This window comes from Triticum aestivum, chromosome 6D (assembly GCF_018294505.1).
Source record: "Triticum aestivum cultivar Chinese Spring chromosome 6D, IWGSC CS RefSeq v2.1, whole genome shotgun sequence".
Classification (NCBI taxonomy): Eukaryota; Viridiplantae; Streptophyta; class Magnoliopsida; order Poales; family Poaceae; genus Triticum; species Triticum aestivum.
In genome coordinates, this window is record NC_057811.1 from 185,049,153 (window position 1) to 185,055,358 (window position 6,206).

The window sequence follows — 6,206 nt, forward strand, 5'->3', positions numbered from 1 at the left end:
TAATTATTCAGTTTGCATACATTAAAATTGCCTTTGAAATGTATGATAGTACCGCGCGGGAAAAATCCCGCCCTTGCCTGGTTAATCGGGTTTGTATGGATGGATCGTGCGAAACAACAAAACTATAGTAGTACTACAGTACAAGTAACAGTTCACTAGGCAGCCGTGTCATGTACTCCTCCGTCGTAAGAGTGGAGCGCTCGCTTTCATAAATGTTCTAGTCCCTTTCGCCGACATGTGGGACATCAAGCAACCGGGTCCACGTGCCATACCAAAATAACATTGCAGAGCAGCAGGGGTGAAGCACCCCAGTCATGGTGTCAGCGTAGTAACAAGCAATGAGGCGTCAAATCACAAAGCTGCACCTTTCCCGTAGTTAAGTTGGAGGGACGAAGTAATGATGCTAAAAAAATAAGTTGGAGGGATGAAGCAACCATCATTTCACTCATTGCTGAAACCGCCTCTCCCTCATCTTCTTCAAGTTAACCACGTGTTGCTTCTGCCGTTGTTATCCCTCATGTGCGACGCGGATCGGCTTGGTAAAGCACTGACACGTGGGACCGCATGTTAGCAAACCGCCAGGCCAACGTCCTCTAAAAATAAGAAACCACCCCCGCCATCCGCGCGGCAAAATGACCCCATTTTTACTAATCTTGTTACTACAATTTTTTAGATCAATATAATCGAGATTTGTATAGATAGCACACAGGAGCAAAACCAAGTGGTATGGTTAAGGGTATCCACAATGTATAGCCAAATGTGAAAATGGCTTTTGGCATCGATGGGAACTATTGTGGACGGTGCTGCCAAAAGCCAAAAAGATGGAATCGAAGCTCCCTAACTGATTGATTGAAGGAATAGAAAAATGCAACCTCTCTCCTCTTTCTCCCGTGCTTGGACGCATGTACAGTATATAGCACAGAGTCTACTCCACTATCCCTTGTATCACAAATCACAAAGCAGTGAGGCGTCAAATCACAAAGCACGAATGAAGCAACCATCATTTCACTCTTCGCTGGCTCCGCTTCTCCATCGTCTTCTTCGAGAAACCACCTTACCGCACTAAGCTCGACGGAGGATGCTATTGTGTAGTACTAGTACATTTACGCGTCCTTTGGTTCAATGGACTTCCTAGATGCAAATAAGGCAGTTGTCTTGGCTTGCAGGCGGCACTTGAGAATGACTTACCGTGATCTCCCTCAATGGCGTTCTTCGTCAAACACACTTCACCAAACCACAACGTTCCAGATATCGTCGACGTCACCGCAATGGGGAAGGAAGTCAAATAGTTACTACCTCCATTTTTTGTACGCAAGGCCAGCATCAAAATTACAATTTGCAGAAGGCCACTAACACTAATCGAGGCAAAATTGATGGGGTTTTCCTCGTACTAGCAACCAAGGACATTAATATACCCTTGCATGCATGCGGAAGTGAGAAGGTTGGTTTGCATGGTGCTGCATTAATCAAGTGATGAGGAGTGAGAAGGTTAGATCTTTGGGCGTTGGAGAAAAAATAAGCATTAATTGACACGTCAAATGAGGATTTGTATCGATCAATCCCGCGAAGGGAAACCCCGCCTTTCTTTTTTAACACAAGTAGTACTCCTACGTACGTACTTGTATCCTCTTTGGGTCTAAGCCTTGCATTGCCATACTTCGCCACACATTTTTGCCTAGCTTTCCTAAAGTTTTCAAAATGAAAAGGAGGTACACTCTCGCACGGCTGTTGCGGTCCCACCGCACCCTCACACAGTCGCTTCTGCATGCCACAAACCCAACCAAGGGAACGCACCCTCACTGACACGTGCTACCGCATGTGATCAAACCAAACTCAGCCATCCTACCGGTGACACATAATTTTCATTCATACAGTATGTTTATCCAACCGGATGTTGGGAAAGATCTATACGGCCCGTGCGGTGGTCTGTTGGGGAAGAAGAGGTGAGGAAGAAGAAGAAGGGTTAGGAGACGTAGGATATTCATCCAACCGCCTGAAATGGTCGACTGACCCAAATGATGAAAGTCACGCGACTTGCATAAATATGCTTTTACACGGCAAAAGATCCCTAAAAACAACAACATAAAGAAAAACTATCACTGCTCGCGGAACGAGACGGCCTCGTCGTCTTTCCTGCCGGCGCAAACCAGCCGTAGATGCTGACGTGTGTGTCCACACCGTGGTTGTCCTTGGCCTCTAGCTACTCGTTCACGCGGAGCGTGCGGGCGCTCTGCACGGACGTGAGCACCGCCCGGTTCAAGTCCAGGACGTCTGGTTCCGCCTGCAAGAGGGCCTCGATGGCAGCGGCATCCGCGCGCTCAGCTTCGAGTTGAGCCTCCGCCGCCCGGTTCAAGTCGAGGACGTCCAGTTCCGCCTGCAGGAGGGCCTCGATGGCAGCGGCATCCGCGCGGTCCGCGTCAAGTTGACCCTCCGCTGCCTGGTTCACATCGACGACATCCTGTTCCGCCTTCAGGAGGGCCTCAATGGTAGCGACATCCACGCGCTCCGCGTCGAGTTGAGCCTCCGCCTCCTGGTCCTCCTTTAGGATCGCCAGGTTGAACCGCTGGTCCGCCTGCACCATGGGGGACCCGAACGCCGGCACGAAGTCGACGTCCATTGTCTCATACACATCAAGGGCCTTCTGCGGTGCGACCTCTGCCATGAACATTGGATCGGCTTCTTCCTCCTCGGAGCTTGGCTCCAGTGAACTCGGGGATTGGCCCTCCGCAAAGCGAGCTTGGGAACGGAGGTCTGTGGCGCCGGCCGCCGCCGAGATTTCTGCGCGGCGCTCCAACGTCAGCATCTTGTAGTACGTGATCTTGCAGCGCACCATGGCTTTCCGGCGAACTAGGGGACGCTTGATGCGGGCTAGGGGATCGAAAGGTGGGGAAATGGGCTGGAGAGGAGGTGTGGTTTTGGGGCAGTGGTGACCGGCCGGCAAGTAGCTGGCGTAGGCCGAGCAGCGAAGGTTCTGGTGTGAATAGTGGTTCCTATGACGACCAGTCAATCGGTTTTGACTGTACATCGCTCTTGTCGAGTTTGCGTTGCCCCCCGACACGTTGGACCCTCCACGTCGCTCACCGAATGGAACACGCTTCGTCTTGCATTTTCGCTCACTTGTGGGACCGCAGTTGAGAGCAAACCAACGTCCCTCCCCCCCGCCCGCATCATTTATACTACTAGAAGAGAGAGAAGTCGCCCGAGTGTTACTAGTACTCCCTCTGTTTTATGCGGAGTAAATAAAAACAGAGGGAGTATACTACTACTATGAGTACTGTATACTCTACTGCAGATCTTGTCAGTACTCATCTAGTACTATTGGACAGGGAGGTTAAAAAAAGTTACTATTGGACTGGCTATACGTGGCGAAATCCTAGTAGGAAGAGCATGCGCGAGAACAAGCACATTCACGTGTTTGAAAACAAACAGGAAACCATCTCTATTTGAATACAAATCTAGGAGTACGTACGAATCTAACAATATTGATTGGGCATTGTTGAATGTTGATACTTTTTTCTATAAGTTTGATCAAAGTAGAGATACTTTGACTACACATAAAACTTATATGTAAACTAGAAAGGATCGGAGGGAGTATATTGTACGTTCAAAAGTGAAACGAACATTGAATACCCTTTATATATGATTTGCTGATGCTATGATCACCAGTTCAAAATTTTGAATCTGTCTTAGGTATCACACATGCACCCACTCGTTCTCTCTCGGTTTCATCTCAGGGTTCGGAGATCGATTGAAAGAGGACTAGGTTGTGTACAGTACGTTCGTTTCTCTTTTGAACGTACAATATACTCCCTCTGATCCCCATAGACCCCCCTCCGGGGTCATTTCTATCATAGAAATACACCAAACCTTTATCTCCTTGCACGACACACACTTGATCTCTCAACATTAATAGATTTCGTCAAGATGTGTTGGGGCATGAATCGAATGGCATGTCAAAACTAAGATGGGAAGCGACACGTAGTGGAGGCAAAGTGAAACTTTAAAAGAATCGTTTTTCTGTATGCATGTTGGACAAATTACAACATTGGAAATACAAGCATGGTCTAGGCCCACATGCAAATGATACTCGGCGGAATGTTCAAGTCAGGCATGCGAGAGGATGGACTCGACCGGAGGGCGGCATGATTGATGGAGAAGAGGGTTGGAGAGGAATGAGAGAAAAGCAATGCCACATGATTAAACTTGAACGGCTCAAATAAACAATAAGTTGTCTCATTTTCCGTCTTGGTCATGGAGTAAGATACTCCCTCCGTTTTTATTTACTCTGCATATTAGGTTTGACTGAAGTCAAACTTCATAAAGTTTGACCAAATTTATAGAAAAATATGAACATTTACAATAGCAAATCTATATGATGTGAAAGTACATTCAATAATGAATCTAATGGTAGTGAATTGTTATTGTATATGTTATTATTTCTATCTATAAACTTTGTCAAAGTTTACAAAGTTTGAATTTGAGCAAAGCTAAAGTGCGGAGTAAATAAAAACAGAGGGAGTACGCAGGGACTAGTATAGTTACTACTGCCGGAACAGTGTAAGTTGGACCCCTAAATGCGGGCACGGACCGGGCACACCTAAGTTATTCCTTCAAGCAGTCGGACACCTACATTAGCACACCATCCGGATACTTAATCAAGTGTTACGCTTCACTAGTTGAAAAGGAAAAAGGGTGGTACTGTACCCAAAGCCACCACACTTGGGGCTAGGGTAACAACTTGGTACTGTACCACATTTGAACTAGGGCACAGAAACCACCTGCTCTGCGCCTAATGCACAACGCGGAGCACTCACGCTCGAATTTGGCCCGGAAAACAGGGAAACCGACATGTGAGGCACACCTGTCAGGATGAGTGGCGCAGATTAGTCCAATGGAGGAGCTGGCCCATGACCTCCTGTCGGTGTACAAAAGTAGGGGCTCTCCTTTTGACCCCTTTACTTGTGCACGTGCAGTCAGAGCCACGCGCCGCGGCCACACTTAGTAGGGCAGAGGAGGGAAGCCGGAGAGAAGCAAAAGCACAAGACAACCAAGGCAACGCCAAGACCAGGAACATAGGAGAGCAAGAGGGTGAGGCAGGCTCCCTCGGCAAGATCCTTGCTGAGGTAGCCTCTGCAGTCCCGGCAAGAGCCTTGCCGGGGCAACCTGCCCGATGCCAGCGGAGCAAGCCACCCTTGAGCCCATGGGTCCCAACACCACCTACTACATTGGAACCAAGGCTCGGGAGGCGCCTCTGTGGTGGCATGCAAATCTTCGTCAAGATCATAAACATGTGAGATCAGATGAGGACCAGAAGACGGCGACCCTCGGCGAGATCCTAGCCAAGGAATTCCACAAGACCTTCGGCAAGCGCCTTGCCGGGGACAATGCCACGGCAAGACCCTTGACGAAGGCATCAGCGGGGCCACTGCCAGGCCTACGCCAGCCAAGACTCCATTGCCGTCCCCAAGCAGCTGCTAGCTCAACCAGCTGGGCAGGCACCTGCGTGGCGACGGGCGGCCTCTACACCGACTCAGCAAGCACCTGTGTGGTGGCATGCAACCCTTCGTGAAGGCTCCACCACCGCGCCAGCCCAGCAGCTAGCCAACGTGGCGTCGCGACGCCTCGTCAGCTCGGACGCGTGTCAAGGCCAGGCGAGGCGGCGACAGCTGGGACACGCTTCCTTGCCGTCCCCGATAAAGCAAGGGGGACACGTCAGCAGCGCATTAAATGCGTTTGTCCTACGGTTCCAGAGGATAGGCTTATCAACTATAGACCTTTCCACCTCCTGTGTGCCATTGTGGTGACCCCTTTTGCCTATAAAAGGAGGCCCGAGGCGACCAGGAGAGGGATTCGGCTCTTTTGGGCAAGTTGCACCCCGTAGCTAGCTCAAGAACACAAGAACACTCAATACATCCACCAAAGCAGGACTAGGGTATTACGCATCTTCGCGGCCCGAACCTGGGTAAACAACCCGTGTGCTTCCTGTCAGACCTGCTCTTTGCACAACCTCGCACCCGCCGACCGTAGAAGGGATCCCAGTGACCCCATAGGTGTCGTTCCCACCGACATCTTTGGCGCGCCAGGTAGGGGATGGCGGTTGTGAAAATCTGGTCTAATCGAAGGAGCGGCTTCATCGTGGCCGTCGTTCCAAGGAAGAAGACGACCAAGCATGACGGCGCCGTCTGCGAATGCGGTGGGTGCCCTTA